Source organism: Lissotriton vulgaris, chromosome 1_1 (genome assembly GCF_964263255.1).
Source record: "Lissotriton vulgaris chromosome 1_1, aLisVul1.2, whole genome shotgun sequence".
Taxonomy (NCBI): Eukaryota; Metazoa; Chordata; class Amphibia; order Caudata; family Salamandridae; genus Lissotriton; species Lissotriton vulgaris.
The window spans coordinates 1,073,908,787-1,073,928,661 of record NC_141685.1 but is presented as its reverse complement, the minus strand read 5'-3'; the positions used below and the strand labels follow the sequence as shown (position 1 = coordinate 1,073,928,661).

The 19,875-nt window shown below is 48.2% G+C and overlaps 1 protein-coding gene across 3 annotated transcripts in view; it reads left to right on the top strand.

Moving 5' to 3' along the window:
* PLA2G6 (phospholipase A2 group VI) overlaps positions 1 to 19,875 on the top strand; it is a 604,218-nt gene that overhangs the window by 299,062 nt on the left and 285,281 nt on the right. The window contains exon 1 of one of the 3 annotated variants that reach the window (XM_086963270.1): positions 5,426 to 5,563. The exons of 1 other annotated variant lie outside the window; for it this stretch is intronic. The gene's annotated coding sequence lies outside the window, so the exon portion shown is untranslated. Of the gene's footprint in view, positions 1 to 5,425; positions 5,564 to 19,875 lie in introns of those variants that run through there. One more of the 3 variants, XM_086963277.1, reaches the window with a different exon arrangement.

Genomic DNA, 19,875 nt, shown 5'->3' with positions numbered 1-19,875 from the left:
CATTCACTCCCTCCCTCTCACTTACTCATTCTCTCTCATTCACTCCCTCCCTCCCTCTCACTCACTCCCTCCCACTCCCTCCCACTCACTCCCTCCCTCCCTCCCGCTCCCTCCCACTCACTCCCTCCCTCTCACTCCCTCTCACTCACTCACCCCCTCACTCTCATTCACTCCCTCCCTGTCACTCACTCACTCTCTCTCATTCACTCCCTCCCTCTCACTCACTCCCTCCCACTCACTCCCTCTCACTCTCTCCCACTCACTCCCTCTCACTCACTCCCCCCCACTCCCTCCCACCCTCCCACTCCCTCCTTCCCACTCACTCCATCCCTCTCACTCACTTCATCCCTCTCACTCACTCCCGCTCACTCACTCAACTCATTTACTCACTCACTCCCACTAACTCCCTCTCCCTCACTCACTCTCCCTCACTCACTCCCTCTCCCTCACTAACTCCCTCTCCCTCACTCACTCCCTCTCAACCCCTCTCTCTCCCTCTCACACTCTCCCTCTTACTCCCACTCACTCACTCCCACTCACTCACTCCCACTCATTTACTCATTCTCTCTCACTCCCTCTCAGTCACTCACTCCCTCTCAGTCACTCACTCCCTCTCCCTCACTCCCTCTCCCTCACTCCCTCTCACTCTCACTCCCTCTCACTCTCACTCCCTCTCACTCACTCCCTCCCTCTCACTCCTTCCCTCCCTCCCTCCCTCTCACTCACTCACTCCCTCCCTCTCACTCCCTCTCACTTACTCACTCCCTCTCATTCACTCCCTCCCTCTCACTCACTCCCTCTCCCTCACTCCCTCTCCCTCACTCCCTCTCACTCTCACTCCCTCTCACTCACTCCCTCCCTCTCACTCCTTCCCTCCCTCCCTCTCACTCACTCACTCCCTCTCCCTCTCTCTCTCCCTCTCCGTCCCCCTCCCCCTCCCTTTCCCTCCCACTCCCTCTGTCACCTCACCCTGCCTGTGCGCCAGCCGGGGCACACACACACAGCCGCACCCGAGCACTTCACAGGTCATTAAAAGGCTATTTGCATGTTAATGATGCCTTTGTATTTCACCTCTCCTTAGGCCCCTGCAGCTTTACTCTGGCCATTCCTAGGATCGCCGGCCGGCAGCCCCCACAAAGCAGCAAGAGTCTCTCTCGCTGCTGCAGACACTTTAAAAAAAAAGTAGGGAAACACAGGTATGATGTCTCGGGGGTCCGCGGGCCGCCAGGGAAGGCTTGCCGGGCCTCCACTGGCCCGCGGGCCGTACTATGAGTACCCCTGCCTTAGAGGATATATGTAGAGCAGCCACATGGTCTACCACACATACATTTACTAAACATTACTGTGTAGACGTGCACTCTAAACAGCAGGCAGCTGTAGGTCAGGCTGTTCTCAGGACACTTTTCCAAACTGCTGCAGCTGGCACAGGCGGCCGCCGATAATGGAGGGACTGCTATGTATTCTATGCACAGATATGAATTCAGCAGCCCACATGCCTCGAACTGCAAATGCTACTTACCAGTATGCATCTGTTCTTGGCATGTAGGGCTGCTGACATTCATATCGCCCACCCTCCTCCCCGGCGCCTGTAGCAGCTGCAGTATTCGTGTATATGCTCATAGCATGGTCATCACTCACATAGTTCACTCCATCTCGGCCACAATGGCTAAAAACAATCTGGGGATGGAGTCGATGCCCATGCGCACTGTAGTCCAGGGGAGGAGCCACCTATCTCGTGATACTTCGAAGACTCTTCCAGGACAACAATGTGCAATCATCCGGACCCAACACTAGGCGGCGATCTATGCACAGATATGAATGTCAGCAGCCCTACATGCCAAGAACAGATGCATACTGGTAAGTAGCATTTGCATATTGCTACTACTGGTACTTTATGTTCATGGGTCGGCATCCTGCCAATACTGTCCTACGTATTTGGTTGGTACAGGATTCAACTGTGTTTTTTCCACTGTTGTGCATACTGGACTGGTATGTGTTGACTCTGTCATACCAGTTGTCTTCCTTTTGAGTTTTATTTACGGTCAGCACATCAGATGCTGCGGGTCCATCAGTTCCTGGGTTCAGTTCCACTTCTTGCGAAGTCATGAACTTTTCCTTTCACACAGACATATCTAGCCTATGTTTTCTTTCTCTCACCCGATATGCATACAAGGGTTTTTATGCTGTTCTTTGATGGCTTGTAGTACCTTTCCCTCCCAATGTTTTTCGTCTTTCTGAGCTTCATGGTGTGGTGTGGCGGCGCTGGTTGTGGTCCCCACCATGGGTAGTCACCTTTTTGACAGCTATGTTGCCTCTGCAATTTATTGGGGTTCAGTCGCAGACCCGCCTCTTCTATGGGTGTGGCTTTGGTATCTATTCTGAGTTAAGGAATCTGTATCTAGACGTCTCTATCAGATGTACGAGTTACTTACCTTCGGTAACTATGTATCTGGTAGAGACATAATCTAGCCACAGATTCCTTAACGCCCACCTGTCCTCCTCATTCTGCGAGGAACTTTTCAGGTTTGGCTTTCTATGCTCGCCTCCCTCCGGATGGCTTGATCCTTCTGCAGGGTGACGCTTTCACTTCACTCCAACACACAATGATGATACTTCATTCTATTTTCATAGCTCCACTCTGCCCAGGCTCATAATTCGGCAGTATGCTCATTTGTCATGTATCCTTTCCAACCCTACGCTCTGGGTTGTACAGTGTAGGTTCTATTCGTGTTATTCCCACCCGCTCCCCCCTTTCTATCGCATTGGGGGTCTATTACCACCTCCTGTGCTCTATTGGTTTAAAGTCTCTTGGCTCTGCCACAATTTATAGGTCTCTTCTTGGGGATACAACGTCTCTTTCTGGTGATGTCTTCCGGTCAATTGTCCTGGCTCCTGTGTTCCGGACACGTTGCACTTTACAGTTATACATTCAGGTTGCGGACTTCTAGCATCTGCCATGATGTTGTTTACATCTTCATTACCTCTAAGGGTGGTTGTCCTTCATTTTTGTGTGGCTGCTTCCCAGAGCGTTGCTCTGTTCTTTTCCTTTACTAGTTTGCAATATACAGTGCCTGGCACTTTCTTTTAAAGTGTGTTTTTCACCATTCCATGTCCTTTCCTCATTTTCGCACACTGTTCCAATCCAATTGGTGCTACCAGTTATGAGGAGAATACCATGAACCACTGGTCCACCACTTTACTCACATGCCTTTATAGGACGGAGCCTTGCAAGGCAAGCCCCCAGTTACTCAGGCTTCCAACCACCCAAAGGACTAGCGGGTGCCAACGATTCTTTCTTCACGGTTCTGCCGTAGAGACTCCATGGGTTTGGCACAGGCACCCCTATTGTGCTCCAGAAGAGGTACGCTGCTGTACCCTTCCACCTCTGGATCGCCCTGTAACTCTGTCAAAGCTCTGGATGTGGCCACCATCGCAGAGCCCCCATCAAGGTCTCAGTTTCCTTCACTTGCAACCTGCTGTTTCCAGCGCCTCACTAATGTCCAGTAAGAAAGGATCCATGCCCACCTATGACTGGTGCACCCCATCCTCTTTGTTGACCTTTACTCATTCTAGGTAGACCATCTACTTAGCTACCTCTGACAGGTGGGCCCGTCCCTATCGGCGGACCATGTGTGTACACAAAAAAGGCCACTCCAATGTGCCTAACCCGTCATATTTCATACTGAATTAGAGTTGAACCATGCCCTCCAGCTTGGTGGGCTTGTCCATGGCTTTAATTCTTATCTGTCGGAATAAGATGGACTCCCCGGGAGGGGATATACTGTTCTTTCCTTAATCACAGCTTTGTTACCCTTCACGTTATTGCAGGCTCTATAACCTCCTGCAACCTGCCATTACCGTCCTTTTAGTAGGACCACTTCCCTATCTACCTCTGATAGGTGTGTGCCCGTCCCTATCGGGATACCATGTGGTGTTTGCACAGAAGAGGCTATGCCTAACTTCCCAAGCCCTTCTATTAGATACAAATTGAGTTGAACCAAGCCCTCCTGCTTGGTGTGCTTGCACATGGCTATATTAACCTTTCTGTAAGACTGTAGGATGGCCTCCCCGGGAGTTGGGAACTACTGTTCTCTTCCTGAACCACAGCCTTGTTTACCCTGCAAGTTATTGTTCGGGCCAACCAATACCCTATTTCCCCCACTGACCTCCAATTGTACGGGAGCGCAGTGCCAACATGTGATGGGACCCCAAGAGCATAACAAACTACTGCTCTACTTTGACAGTGTGTCCGGCCCGAAAGAGGGTGCTCGAAAGGCGGAGGCAGCTATAAATACCTTCCCCAACACACTGTGCGCCGGAAATGACGCAGACCGCGCTTCGGACTGTGGGACACCTCCCCAGGGTCCCACTCCCAAGACTAGAGGGAGGTGTAAGTGTGCCTAAGTGGCACTAAGGTGGCCGACCTTTTAGGTGGCCCACTGTGTGAGTCACGGGCAGCCGCACAGCACTAGCCCTGTTGTACAACATAGCTAAAATAAATGTACAAAGCCAATAGCTCATATGCGAAGCCTATTGGCTTTGCCAATGCTTGTTTTCTTTGCATTTCCTATCAGGTGATATTGCGTAAAGGGCGCCGAAAAGGCAGGCATCTCTTTATATAAAACAACTGCTCCATCTCTCTTTTTCCCTCGGAGAAGGCGGTAGCAACTGAGTTTTGACATGTAACGTGACACACAGCCAACGTTAGCATGCCTTAGTTTTGTGGCATGTGTCATTTTAAACACGATTGCAAAAAGGTCAGGTAGGCATCTTTTTCATATAAAACAACTGCTCTCGTCTCTCATCTTCACTCGCAAGGGTAGCAGCCGAGTTTGACATGCAACATGCCACACAGCACACGTTAGCATTCATTAGTTTTGTGACATATGCCTTTTTTAAAACAATTGCAAAAACGTTATTTTGAGACCTGGCTGCAAAACTTGAGTGACCATAAAAACAAGGACTAGAAAGAGACCGGACAAATCATGTCAGCGGTGCCACTGGAGTAGTACATTTCCATTTTTACAATCCTAATCCTGTATTTGTTTAGTCAGTCGTTTCATGATGTTATACCCATGTATGTAAATTAATATGGATCAGAACATTTGTATTTAATTCCACTTGTGCTTATCACAAAAATGCCTATCTAATGCTTTTCCAATGGGTATCGCTGTTAATCTAAAAGTAACATGCGCATAACAATGTATCTATCATTTGTGTTATTGTAGACCAGGTCGAAGAAGGATATGATTATGTTCCTCCTGTGTCGGTGGAATGTTCCTGTTTATGGCTTTGAAAATCTGGTCAACCTAGCAATAGAGGATTATTCGTTGCTTGCAGAACACAAACAAATAGTTTTTTCCCATTCAAACACAGTGCGAGAACAACAATCGTTCATTCCGCCCGAGGCCACTTCTGCCCAACTAAAGATGGCGCCCACAATACCAACTGTAGGGTTAGCGCACCAGTGAGCCTTGTCCATTCCCACACGGCACGACTTCACCGGAAGCGTGTGCCTCGGTTGCCAGTTGCCTTTCTAGCTTTTGGGCTTGAAGACACACAGGTGAGCTGTCACTGCGGGGAAGCGGTGGAGAAGATTAGGTGTCCCGTGGGTAGTGACGTGGTTGTCATCGCTCGAAGGCACCTTTGACTTTTGTGGTTGCCCATTGGGGAGGGTCGCTGCAAAATTTGGGGATCGGGAAACAGTTGTTTAATATTTTAAGCTTTGATCTGCCGTTCATTGATGATAAGTGACTGTGTCCCCTTTTGATGAGTCCACCTGTCAGTGTTGGTTTAGTTGTCATTAGACACTTTGCCAGCGCCAGTCTACATTATAACGGTAGAATCGGTTTTACTGTTGTCTGCACATGAGATCGGCTTTGCACAGTCTGTGGTTAAGGATGACTAACATTCTGAGCTGATCCAAACCCTCTTAAAAAGCGGGGGTAGGACAGGGGAGAGGGAAACTGATAAAGGGCAGAGACCAAAGGGAATTAATACAACGATAAGGAAGTGTATGAACAACATGAATGAAAAAAGTGCAGAATATAGTCTGCTGTAAAGCTGAAGTCCACAGCTACTCTTTGCCTATACGCCAGTTATCTAGATTAACATCTGTAGCACTGTAAATACTTTAGAGTAACTCGGGTACGTGCGGCCAGGATTCATACCCATATAAACCATGGGCGCATCCGTATATAGTTGGGTCTCCGTCTCTTCCCTATGTAACAGTCAGCGCGCTCTTTCCTGTCATCCTGCTCTCTCTTTCCTGTCATCCTGCTCTCTTTTTCCTGTCATCCTGCTCTCTTTTTCCTGTCATCCTGCTCTCTTTTTCCTGTCATCCTGCTATTTCTTTCCTGTCATCCTGCTACCTCTTTCCTGTCCTGTCTCTCGACACTCAGTTCTCTCTTCTCTGACACACTGTTCTCTCTTCTCTACCAAGCCTTAATCTCTTGTCATTTTTCCTTCGCTTCCATATGCCACTGTGTGTCCTCTTCAGGGCTTTAAGTGATAAGAAAAAACAAGCATTGGCATAGCCAATAGGTCTCGCCTTTGGGACCTTAGAAGTATTTAGTTATGCAGCACAATATCCTTGGTGCAACAAAACCAACTGTTGCATGGCTAAACACTTATAAGGTACCAAAGGCGAGACCTATTGGCTATGCCAATGCTTGTTTTTAATGGATTCCATCAATGCAGCAGTCGTTTGACATATTCAGCGAAGAGTAAACATTATTCAGTTGGTATGCTCCTGATAGGCCTATGCTTTGTTTACTTAAGAGAAACAGGTTATCAAGTTTTATTTCCCAGGTAGTGGAGCTGGAACTAGAGGTGCTGGGAGAGCTCCTCTAGCTCCAGCATTCTCGTACCAAAGGGCTATGTTGGCTGATTTACACGTTGCTCTCCAAAATTGAGGCCAGGAGAAGGGAGAGTAAGGGAGGAGCAGGCGTCAGCCGAGGAAGAGAAAGCTCTAGGTGGGAGATCTAATGAACGGCTGAGGGAGTGAAATGGAATGGAAGCCAACAGTATAGACGTAAAGAGACTCAAACGAGAGGACGAGGAAGGAGTAGAAAGATGTCAGAATGTAAAAGATGCGGTATGAAGGAGGAAGGTGAGAGTAATTGAGGAAAGAATAAGCTAAACCGGATATGTAGCAACAGTGGAAACCAGGCTAAAATGAGGAGCAAATGGACACAGCAAAAGGAAAAGAAGGGAAATCAAAATAGGGACAAAGTAAGATTGCGCTGCGGAAACAAAGAACAGAGCAGCAGGGTGTCAAAAAGAGAAGGTAGAGAAAGTAAGGATGGGACTTGATGGAATGATAAAAAAAAGATGACAGCACAAGACCTGGGAGAAGTGGAGGAAAATGAAGGGAGACGTATATGGACATGTAACGAGAAAGCTAGAGTCAAAGAACGGGTGATGTGGAGGACACAGAGGTAATCGGAACGGAGCAGCAGGGAAGGAGGTGCGGGCAGGAGAAGGAGGAATAAGGGAGGAGCAGGCGTCGGCCGAGGAGGCGAAAGCTCTAGGTGGGAGAACTAGTGAACGGCTGAGGGAGTGAAATGGAAAAGAAGCCAACAGTGAAAACATAAAGAGACTCGAAGGAGAGAACGAGGAAGGCGGAGGGAGATGTCAGAATGTAAAAGATGCGGTATGGAGGAGGAAGGAGATGTAGGAAGGAGAGAGTAATTGAGGAAAGAATAAGCTAAACCGGATATGTAGCAACAGTGGAAGCCTGGCGAAAATGAAGAGCAAAAGGACACAGCAAAAGGAAAAGAAAGGAAATCAAAATAGGGACAAAAAAGTAAGATTGCGCTGCAGAACAAAGAACAGAGCAGCAGGGTGTCAAAAAGAGAAGGTAGAGAAAGTAAGGATGGGACTTGATGGAATGATAAAACAAGCAGTTGCAATGCAATAGGTCTCGCATTAGGAAAGTGTGAGCTGTTGGCATTGTAAATGACAATATTTTTAAATATGTGTTGGCTTTGAAAATACATAAATTAATAGCATTGTTATTTACAAAGCCAACAGCTTACACTTTCCTAATGCGAGTCCTATTGGCTATGGCAATGCTTGTTGGTAGCAAGCAAGGACAGTGCTGTTGTGGTGCTGAGTGATGCTGTTGTGGTGCTGAGTGATGCTGTTGTGGTGCAGAGTGATGTGGTGGTGTCCCAGAGTGATGTGGCGGTGTCCCAGAGTGATGTGGCGGTGTCCCAGAGTGATGTGGCGGTGTCCCAGAGTGATGTGGTGGTGTCCCAGAGTGATGTGGTGGTGTCCCAGAGTTATGTGGTGGTGTCCCAGAGTGATGTGGTGGTGTTGTGAGGCGTGCAGCAGTGTGAGGCGTGCAGCAGTGTGAGGCGTGCAGCAGTGTGAGGCGTGCAGCAGTGTGTGGCGTGCAGCAGTGTGTGGCGTGCAGCAGTGTGTGGCGTGCAGCAGTGTGTGGCGTGCAGCAGTGTGTGGCGTGCAGCAGTGTGCGGCGTGCAGCAGTGTGCGGCGTGCAGCAGTGTGAGTAATGGAGCAGTATGCAGCAGTGTGAGACGTGCAGCAGTGTGTGGCATGCAGCAGTGTGTGGCGTGCAGCAGTGTACAGAAAGCAGTGTGAGTAATGCAGCAGTGTGAGGCATGCAGCAGTGTGAGGCGTGCGGCAGTGTGCAGCATGCAGCAGTATGAGTAATGCAGCAGTGTACTGCATGCAGCAGTGTGAGGCGTGCAGCAGTGTGTGGCGTGCAGCAGTGTGAGGCGTGCAGCAGTGTTAGGCATGCAGCAGTGTGAGGCGTGCAGTAGTGTGCGGCGTGCAGCAGTGTGCGGCGTGCAGCAGTGTGTGGCGTGCAGCAGTGTGCGGTGTGCAGCAGTGTGCGGCGTGCAGCAGTGTGCGGCGTGCAGCAGTGTGTGACGTGCAGCAGTGTGTGACGTGCAGCAGTGTGTGGCGTGCAGCAGTGTGTGGGGTGCAGCAGTGTGTGGGGTGCAGCAGTGTGAGTAATGCAACAGTGTGCGGCGTGCAGCAGTGTGTGCGTGCAGCAGTGTGAGGCGTGCAGCAATGTGAGGCATGCAGCAGTGTGAGGCGTGCAGCAGTGTGAGGCGTGCAGCAGTGTGAGGCTTGCAGCAGTGTGAGGCGTGCAGTAGTGTGCAGCATGCAGCAGTGTGCGGCGTGCAGCAGTGTTCGGCGTGCAGCAGTGTGTGGCGTGCAGCAGTGTGTGGCGTGCAGCAGTGTGGGGTGCAGCAGTGTGTGACATGCAGCAGTGTGAGCAATGCAGCAGTGTGCAGCGTGCAGCAGTGTGCAGCGTGCAGCAGTGTGAGGCGTGCAGCAGTGTGAGGCGTGCAGCAGTGTGAGGCGTGCAGCAGTGTGAGGCGTGCAGCAGTGTGTGGCGTGCAGCAGTGTGAGGCGTGCGGTAGTGTGCAGCATGCAGCAGTGTGAGTAATGCAGCAGTGTGCAGCGTGCAGCAGTGTGCAGCGTGCAGCAGTGTGCAGCGTGCAGCAGTGTGCGGCGTGCGACAGTGTGAGACGTGCAGCAGTGTGTGGCGTGCAGCAGTGTGTGGCGTGCAGCAGATAAATAAATAAGATCCAAAGATGACTTTGGCCTTGTAACACATATTGTTGACAAATATCTTTAACTATTAATATGTGCTAAGCAGTATTCAAAAAGTGAAAAGGCAGAATATCTATTTATTTCTGTGAAAAATACAGCTATACTAAGGAGTCCCACTACGGTTAAACCTTTGATCTGGCTACAGAAAAAAACATATTTAGAGCCATCAAAACTAGCTAACAGTGTTATTTACGTAACCTTGGAATCTTGGCTGTTCCTGATAGCTTGAGACAAAATAATTAACATTTGTACATGTTGTGCGCAGTGAGTGAAGACTACCAGATTCAAATAGAATCGATCTTGTTTCTGTGCTAAGTGTCCCATCTCATTATCCTACTAGACAATATGTGGTTGCAAAACATGACTATGTTCTATGTTCATGCCCTGACTCTGTCTCAAACACAGAGTCTGCTTTAGACAAGTTTTAGTTCGGTCAAATTGAGTGATTTTATATAAGAGCTTGTCTTGATGCATACTGCGTTCGGTGTGGGGGGGGGCTGCTAAAGTAAGGGTGTGTTACTGCTCCAGACAGGATGTGAGCAAAATAAGCGACTTAGGCTGGCCTTGGTCTGCTGAACTTGACAGTCTGGTGTTAACGACAGAGGGACTTCGCTCAAACGCCCATCAGCCTTGTTGTAAATGAAGCCGGGAGACTGCCCAGGCCGGCTTTGTCCTCTACACAGGAGTCTGCAGACGAAACGGGTTCAGGGCTCCGACTGGAAGCAGGTTCATAGTCAGCCTTCACCAGAGGCAGCCTCTTTATCACTGTCTGTAAATAAGAAAGTCAAACACCGATTTATACCATTTACTAAACTACGTAAACTTGAATGTAGTTACACGCTTTTGAGCACTAGCTAAAAATGAAATAACCTGCTTGAATTTCGGACACAAAAAGATTCAACCAGTTTCCACAGGTATCAAACTCTAGGCCTTATGAAGTAAGATAGCTGTCAACAGTCCAGGGATGAAGGTTAGCACTAAATCCACAAAACGTCATCACGTTAAATCACCTTTGTCAGAGCCAACGTGGGAGTCGCGAAGGTGTGCGTGTTTGAGTTTTCTTACCACTGCAGAGTGCTTTGTGGCCCTCATAATATGAATTGATATAATTCCGAAGTAAATGCATTCCTCTCCAATATATCAAACTAGTTGTATTGTGTTTGCAACGCGAAGCTGATCTTTTATACGTCTGACAACTGTACGTATTTTACAAAACTGCTCTGTTCTCTAAACAGCGGCAGCTATAGTCTTATTATGGCAATTCGGTATTAGGGTTAAGAAGTATTTTGGTTGGCGCGCATTAAGGGGATCACCCAACATTGCACACGCCGAAAGCATCTATATCGATTTATAACATCTTCATATACAGAAGAGCGCTCTTAAGGAAGGTTGTTTATTTTCTTTGTCGGGATACGTCATGTGAGTAATTAAGTTACGACTTAGCCCTGGCTGTAAATTTGAGTTGACCAGTACAATAGCTTTCGATCGAATGCGCTTACGGTATATTAATAAATACATTAATATGTGTTGGACTATGTGTGAAGGTGCAAAAAAGCCGAGGGGAATTCGGTTGATTAAGCGTCTCCGTTCGTCACAATGTAAACAACTGGCGCTCACAGAAACTAAACAAGCTCTCGGCATTGCTGTGGGGGGGTTTCTGCTACTACAGCGCTTTAATCGGAGTCTATGTTTCTTAGTCTTATCAAGAAAATAAGCAAAAATCGTTTCTACAACTGTACCACCACGGGTCACGACCTGGAAAACAGTTGTGTATTTGTGTTAGCAAACTATGAAAACAAGATCGGCAGCACAGGCACAAAAGGTAGTGTTTTAAAAATTGCAGAGTGAATAGTAGTGCTCGTGAAAGGCACAGCGCTCATAAAAGCTGTGGGGAGGGGGGAGGAGAAATAAGAGACACGGCCTGGCGGCCGTGAAGTGTGAAGCAGTGGGCGGGGGAGCGGATGCCTTTGAAGTAAGTGTAAACCAGCATGAAAGCCAATATGGGGGAAAAGCGCGTGCTTGTGTTCACGTGAACTGTTTGAAATCCGCCTGATGGTTTGAGAACTTTTTTGCCCACTATAATTCTCCCCTATCCATTCCTTGCGAATGGGATAGGCAAGACCTAAAAAAAGGTGACCGCACAAGACCTGGGAGAAGTTGAGGAAAATGAAGAGAGAGGTATATGGGCATGTAACGAGAAAACGAGAGTGAAAGAACGGGTGATGTGGAGGACACAGAGGTAATTGGAACTGAGCAGCAGGGAAGGAGGTGCGGGCCGAAGAAGGCAGGAGCAGGCATCAGCCGAGGAGGAGAAAGCTCTAGGGGGGAGATCTAGTGAACAGCTGAAGGAGTGAAATGGAAAAGAAGCCAACAGTAAAGACGTAAAGAGACTCAAAGGAGAGAACGAGGAAGGAGGAGGGAGATGTCAGAATGGAAAAGATGCGGTATGGAGAAGGGAGGAGGCGATGTAGGAAGGAGAGAGTAATTGAGGAAAGAATAGGCTAAATCAGAGATGTGGTAACAGTGGAAACCTGGCTAAAATGAAGAGCAAAAGGACACAGCAAAAGGAAAAGAAGGGAAATCAAAATAGGGATAAAAGTGACTTTGCACTGTGGAAAGTTGGAAACAAAGCACAGAGCAGCAGGATGTCAAAAAGAGAAGGTAGAGAAAGTAAAGATGGTACTTGATGGAATGATCAAAAAAGGTGACTGCACAAGACCTGGGAGAAGTGGAGGAAAATGAAGGGAGATGTATATGGGCATGTAACGAGAAAGCGAGAGTGAAAGAACGAGTGATGTGGAGGACACAGAGGTAATCGGAACGGAGCCGAACACAGAGGAGATTGCCTCGAGCTCCAGTACAGGCAAAGAGAGGAATGACAAGAACACAAGGGCAGCTTGGGAAGGACTTCTGCTGATTACCTTCAGGTACCGTTTTCCACTGCCAAGTAAACTGCCCTCAGGACAGAAAGGGCCAAGGGGGAGCATGAAACAGAAGACAGGTATAGTGACTAAGCAAAGGGCAGGGCGACAAAAAAGGGAGCTAGAGAAAAGGAGCAACAAGACCCGCGGCCATGAGACGCGCTCTGTGGTCTGGAGGGGCGATGATGCGCGACCAAGACAGAGAGTCGGAGCGAGGCGCACGCTAGTGTGAGCGAGAGGAAAGCCAGATGGTGCCTCTGCTCTTAACTGTGCGCGTAACCGCACACTCTATGCCACACAAAAAGCTGTGGTCGGCTTTTTAAAGCCCACTCACTAAATGTCTCGCCAGAGCAGCTCATGCACTGGCTCAGCGAGACCCAAAAACTGGTGGTCTCTCAAAGGGGCGTGGCCCATATAATTACGGGCGTGGCTTAAAAGCACATCAACTGAAAATCTTTTTTTAGCTTAGTGTGCCGCCTGACTTGCATTTTTCTGTCATTACATCCAGATATATAATACAGCAAGTAAAATTATACTCGCAACAAGCCCAGTACTATTGGATTTGTCAATGATTTCGAGTTGCATAGCATAAATAAGCAACAATTATTGCTTCGTAGTTATAGCATATTGAAAATGCTTTAGTTCTGAAATGGTGAGACTGCGAAAGAACTATAACGAGTCTCTTTGAAGTTACATCAACAACAGTGAAGGATGGCACTGCTGCAAAGCAAAGATTTTTTTTTTCCATCCTGAGGAATGGAGAGCCCGATAGGGACCAGTCTCAGCACCTGGTTTTTAGAACTGCCAGTTCTGGGCACCGACAGGACCTTGCTCACTTAAAGCTCAGGTCCTTTTACTGTCACTTTATCCTCTCTCAGTTGCGTTCTCTTCCTAGTCACTTTGCTCTTTCTTCCTCTTTCTAGCCTCTCGTCCATGTCAATGACTCTCCCCTACTTGTCACTCTTGTCCTTTGTTCATCCATGTTTCTGACCTTTATTCCGTATCATTCAACGATCTGTCATTATCTCCTAACTTAAGTCACTCTTCCCACTTATCCCTGTCACTATTATCTCTCACTCTACCCCCTATTCCTTGTCACTGTGTCCTTTCTTCCCCTTCACTCTGTCCTCTCTTCCCTGTTTCTGTGTCCCCCCTTCCAAACCATTCTGCGACCTCTTTCCTTACTTTCTGCCGCCTCTTCCTTGCCATTCCTTTCTGTCACTCTGCCCTCTCTTTCCTGCCGTTTTTCAGTCTATCTTTTCTTCTTACTATTTCATTGCTTTCTCCTCTTTGACACTTAAGCCAATCTTTGCTGCCTTCCCTATACCCCTCTGCCATATTATCTCCTCTTCTCTTTCATTTACTTTTTTGTGAGTCTCTTTCCTCTGTACGTCGTCACATTGTACCCTCTTTTACCTCCCTTTCTAACCTCTCTTTTTTGTCAGTTTCTTTAACATCTTTTTCTTCCCTGTTTCTCTGCTCGCCTCATTTACTGCAGGTTGGCTGTCATCTGTTTACTCTGCCCTCTCTTCCCTGTCACTCTGCCCAGTCTGATCATTCCCCTGATAACACGTTTGTATGATTTCAGAGCGCCAAGCCAAAACACCTGACTGCATGTAGAAAACCTGCAAATGTGTGAACAGGAATCTTCTTTGTCTTGTTACTGTGTAATTTTTGGATTCTTAATGTTTTGTTAATTACTAGTTAACTTAAATATTCTTAGTCCGTAGGGTCCTTGTCACAGTCACTTACTTGTGAGGTGCTCCCTCTTCATTTACAGGACCAAAACCAGGAAGTAAAAGTGGACATGACATAAACGTATCCCCCTCAGGGGTGGTATAAGTTTTGGCCAGACCCACCAGTCTTCCTGAACTACAAAGCCTTTTGAAGCCAGAAGCTCAAGGGAGGGAAGGGTGGGCCGTAATGACTGTGACAAGGATGCTACGACTAAAGATTAAGAAGTTTACACATAAGTAACCAGGGCATTATACCTGCGTCCTCATCCCAGTGATTTACTTGTTATACTGACTGAAGAACCACAAGAATTTCTGTTACTGCTCAAAAACCTCTTAAAAAACCAAAGAGTAATATTTGAAAACTAGGCAATAAGAATTTTCATCATTCATCACTGACTCCAAAACTTTGTGACCAAAGCTATCCTCCACCACTCCCAAAACCTGATTTCCATAATGTCTGAGAAAAGTGTGAGTAGTTCCCCAGGTTCCTACCTGACAGATCTTGGATAAAGAAAGCCCCTTAAAAGCTGTTCAAGAGTCAGCCACACCACTTGTAGGTCTGCCCTCAATATTAGTAGGAGAAGTCACCTTGGCAGACTCAGAAGCCGATTAAATGGTTTCTCTAATCCATTTGCTTATGGAAATGCTAGATGCCTTGCCACTCTGATTGGCTCCACCAAAAGTAACAAACAGCTTATATGTTTTCCTGAACCTTTTAGTACTATGTAAGTACACCATCGTTACCCTTTTCAAATCTAGGGAATTGAGCAATATTTCATCTTGGGAAAAGGGTTAGAGAAAAAGGAAGGAAGAAAAATCCCCTGTTCTCTGTGAGTTATAGAGTGAACTTTCATCAAGAAACTTGGATCAGTTCTTAGTATAATCCTATTTTCTAAAAACAATGAAGATTTACATGCTGAAGCACTCAATTTCCTCTTCCTTCTGGCCAAGGCCAAGGTGATTGCTACTAGGGACACTGCTTTTAAAGTAAGTCACTTCAATTCTATCATGTTTTGACGCTCAACAAGCAAACCCTGTAATGATTTGAGGAGTAAAAGTAAATCCCAGAGGGGATAAAATAAATGACCCACAGGTCTAGAAAAGAGAAACTTTATAAAAGTCTATAGACTAAGTTTCCTTATTCAGTAAATCGTTCTTCTGGTTCTTTAACTGCTCTTATTTCTGCCTGCTGAGGTCTTAGTGTTGGAACTGACACTTTCTTGTTGTATCAGTCAGATTGGTACTGTTAGACTATTCCAATCTCACAATAATGTAGTTTTTGTTTATCTAAACACCATTTTTAGGTCTCGCCTGGCGACGCAGCGCGAAAGCGATGTCGCCAGCGAGATCTATTGTCGCTGACTTGCTTCTCAAGGGAGACAGGAGATGGACACAGCCGGACTTGAAATGTGAAAGCACCGCGCCGTGCTCATCTCCCGTCCCCGGAGGCTGGCAGCGCGCGCATAGCGCACTTTCACTTTCCCTCCCCCCGTCGGCTCCACGGGGCCAGCTTGTTTGAAAGCAAAACAGTTTGGACAAAACGCTTCCTTGTACTTCTTCCAGTTGATATTTTATGCATTGTAAGAGTTGGGGTACTGCTCTACGCCCGGCAGCGATAAAACATGAGATAGATGCGTCCCTCTTTCATCAATCAACTGTCCCCGTGAGTAATCAAATCCAGCTTCTGCTAGCTCAGCAAAGCTGGCTACGCACAAAAAGGTTTACAAATTTGCAGGGACTAACAAGTGATTCGCCAGCGACCAAAGAAAGAGGATCATTTTCATGTTTATTTCTTTGCTGGCGGAGCAATGATCCAACTTTTCTGTAAACCTTTTTCGATTAGGAAAATGACTGTGCAGGGTACAGCAACACCACCACAATATGAGTTGATTGCAAACGTGACGTGTGCGGCACTCTGCTATACACCAAAAACACATACGTAAACACAGACAGAGCACTGGTCAGGTGCAACACATGATGAAAAAAGGAGGCCCAATTTACAAAGGAAAGAGTGGCACAGCTAGGTGTAAGAAAGTAGGAGAGCTTGAGTGCTGTCTCCTGCACGCCCTATAGAAGTCTCAAAGCAGTGGCGTAACGACCCCCCACCACATCATCACCAATGGAAGGCATGAAATAAAATGGTTCCCCCTGGAAGCGGCACCCCCTTCCCCGCAAAGGCCTATTTACGCCCCCCTCTCAAAAAGGCAGGAATTATAAAAAAAAAAACAAATGGAATGAAAATATTCAATTTGTGAAGCACATATCAAAACTCACGATCCGGGAAGGATAAAGTTAATTCCCGCTGTAGCCACGTAGGTATAAACTAAACATGAGGTGGGTAAGCATTCCAAGTTATTCGAAGGTGTAGGAAAGAACCATAAGTTAGCAGTTCGGTGCCCGTACAGCGCACACAAAGGGAAGGTGCGGGGGACAAGACACGCCTGCCCAGGGTCACCGTTCCCTCCTCCTCCTTCTCTTCTGGATTGCCTCTTTGTCCTCACAGGTGAACTGGCTGAAAACGCAGCAGCCGGCGTGAAATTTAAGTTGTTTGTTCAGGTATGCTGGTCCGGTGTCGTGGAGGGCCTTGTGAGCGTGGGTTAGCATCTTGAAGGTGACGCTAGTTTCAATGGGGAGCCAGTGGTGTGTGCGCAGGTGCTGGGAGATGTAGCAGTGTCTTGGCAGGTTGAGGACCAGTCTTGCGGCGGCGTTTTGGATGTTCTGTAGCTTGCGAGTGAGGTTTTTGTTTATTCCGGCATAGACTGCGTTGCCGTAGTCGAGCCTGCTGGTGACCAGGGCGTGAGTGACGGTCTTTCTGTGTTAGAGGGGGATCCATTTGAAGGTCTTACATAGGAGGGAGAGGGTGTGGAAGCAGGAGGACGAGACGGAGTTGATCTGGTGGTTCATTTTGAGTTCTGGATGATCCCCAGGTTGCGTGTGTGGTCCGTGGGGGTAGGCGGGTCCGAGAGTTGGGGGGGGGTTCACCAGGTGTCATTCCAAGCATCAGGGTTCGGGCCCATGAAGAGTACTTCCGTTTTGTTGGTGTTTAGTTGTAGGCAGCTGTTTTTCATCCATTTGGTGACGGCTTCCATGCCTTCTCAAAAGTTCTGTCTGGCGGTGTTGGGTTCGTTGGATAGATGATGATGATGATTTGAGCCTTGTATAGCGCAACTTTGACCCAAAGGCGTCTAGGCGCTGGGGATCGAAATAAGAAAGAGCTGAGTGTGAAGAAGAGGAGGAATGCCGGCTAGAGGTAGGCTTCCCTGAAGAGCCAGGTCTTCAAGGCCTTCCGGAACTGTCAATAAGAGGGTTGATCCCTAAGCTCCACAGGAAGGGCGTTCCACATCCTTGAAACAAGGGAGAAAAAAGCCCTCTCTTGCTTTCAGAATTCTGGGAACAGCAAGAAGGTTTTTATTCGCTGAGCGATGGTCCCTACTGGGGACATAGAGGGACACAAGGGAACTGATGTCTTCTGCCCCTAGCCCAAGGAGGGCGCGATGGGTGAGGCACAAGGCCTTGAAGTCAATCCTGGCTTGCATGGGGAGCCAGTGCAGATTTTTCCTAATGGCTGAGCCTGATGAACGCCTAGGAGCGTCAACAACGAACCTTGCGGCCGCGTTTTGAACAATTTGGAGTCGCTGAACAATTTGTTTGGTGATTCCCAAATAAAGAACGTTGCAATAGTCCAGGCGGGAGGCTATGAGGGCTACTGTGACCTGTTTACGGGCTTCGATCGACAGGTGATGTCCGATTTTCTCAGGATTCGCAAAACCCCACAGCAGGTTGAGGCCGTCCTGCTGACCTGCTTGTCGAAGGAAAGTGAGGAGTCAAAGATAACGCCCAGATTCCGAGCTGACTGAGTGGGTGTGGGGCAAGCACCGAGAGCAGAGGGCCACCAGTCCGCAGACCAAATTTCCTGCTTTCCTCCAAAAAGGATCACCTCCGTTTTCTCCCCGTTAAGTTTGAGGTAATTTCTTACCATCCACTCTGCGACTGCCTTCATACAAGTTTAAAAGTTCAGGGCAGTGATTTCAGCGGTATGTGAGATGGAGACCATGATCTGGGTGTCGTCAGCGTAGGATACGACTTCCAGACCAAAGGATCTGACAAGCCTGGCTAAAGGTGTTACATATATATTGAAGAGCGTGGGGCTCAGGGACGAGCCCTGGGGAACCCCACACTGCACAGGCTTGACGGGGGAGAGGTGGTCGCCCAACTTGACCCTCTGTTCGTGCTGAGTCAAAAAAGATGTTAAGAGACTGAGTGCCGGTCCGTCCACTCCTATCTCCCCCAGACGCCCAGCCAGAATGGCAGGGGACAGAGAGTTGTGAGGTCGAGCAGGACCAGCAGGGTAGCCTGGCCACTGTCGACCTTAGCACGTATATTATTAGAGACAACTGTCAGGGCGGACTCGGTGCTATGAGCTTTACGGAAACCGTGTTGGGACGGGTCAAGTAGGCTGGCGTGATCTAAGAAGGCGCACAGATGGATATTTAAGTGGGTTTCCAGTATTTTCGCGGGAGCAAGGGAGATGGGGCGAAAATTCTTAAGAATGCCAGGATCTAACGTGGGTTTCTTAAGGAGGGGCTTAACGATGGCCAATTTCCAAGGCTTCGGGTAAACTCCCTCAAGGATTGCCTGATTGATCACCTCTAGAAAAGGAGGAAGTAGGACATCCCTGCATTCCTTAAAAATTTTAAGAGGGCAGGGGTCAAGAGGGGGTCAAGAGGAGATCCTGACTTCAGATTGTCCAGATGCAAATAAAATTGTTCTGAGGTAAGCAGGGGGAAGTTATTAAGATATCCACCCTGCAGTATAACGGAAGTTGCAGCTGGTGAAAAAGTCTCCAGGTCAGAGGGGGGCCCTAGGTCATGATTAAGGGCTTCTAGGCCCGAGTAAATGTCTGTGATTTTCTCGTGGAAATAGGTGGAAATTTGATCACAAAGGTCCTGACAGGCTTCAATAGGGTCAGGAGATTGAAGGGCACACAAAGAATCCACAATTTTAAATAGCTCCCGAGGGGAGCTAAGGGAAGCGGTGATCTTGGTGAAATAGGATTTCTTTTCTGCCAGCACAGCGGCTTTATACTCTTGAGCAGTCTCTTATGGATGTCTTTTTCAAGGGGGTCAAGGTGGAGTCTCCAGAGCCTCTCCTGCTTTCTGCAGCCCTGCCTGAGCACTCTAAGAGTGTCTGAGAACCAGGGTGCTGTGGGGCGTTTCCTTGCAGCATAGTGCTGCTTCAACGGGGCCAAAGGGAGAGGAGGAGTTGGGTGTCGTCTGCGTTTGACACTATGTTGACCCCGTAGGTTCTGACGATGGGGGCGAGCGGAGCCATGTAGATGTTGAAGAGCGTAGGACTGAGGGAGGACCCCTGGGGGACTCCGCAGGTGGTAGGTGTAGGGTCTGAGAGGAAAGGGGGAGTTTGACCCTCTGCGTTCCGCTGGAGAGGAAGGAGCGGATCCAGTCAAGGGCCTTGTCTTGGATCTCTGCGTCGTGGAGTCTGCGTATTAGGGTGTTAGAGATACCTAGGGTGTTTGAGATATCTCTCAGCGGCGTTGAGAGGTCGAGGAGGATGAGGGCTGCTGTTTCTCCTTTGTCCAGTAAGGTACAGATGTCGTCTGTTGCGGCGAGGAG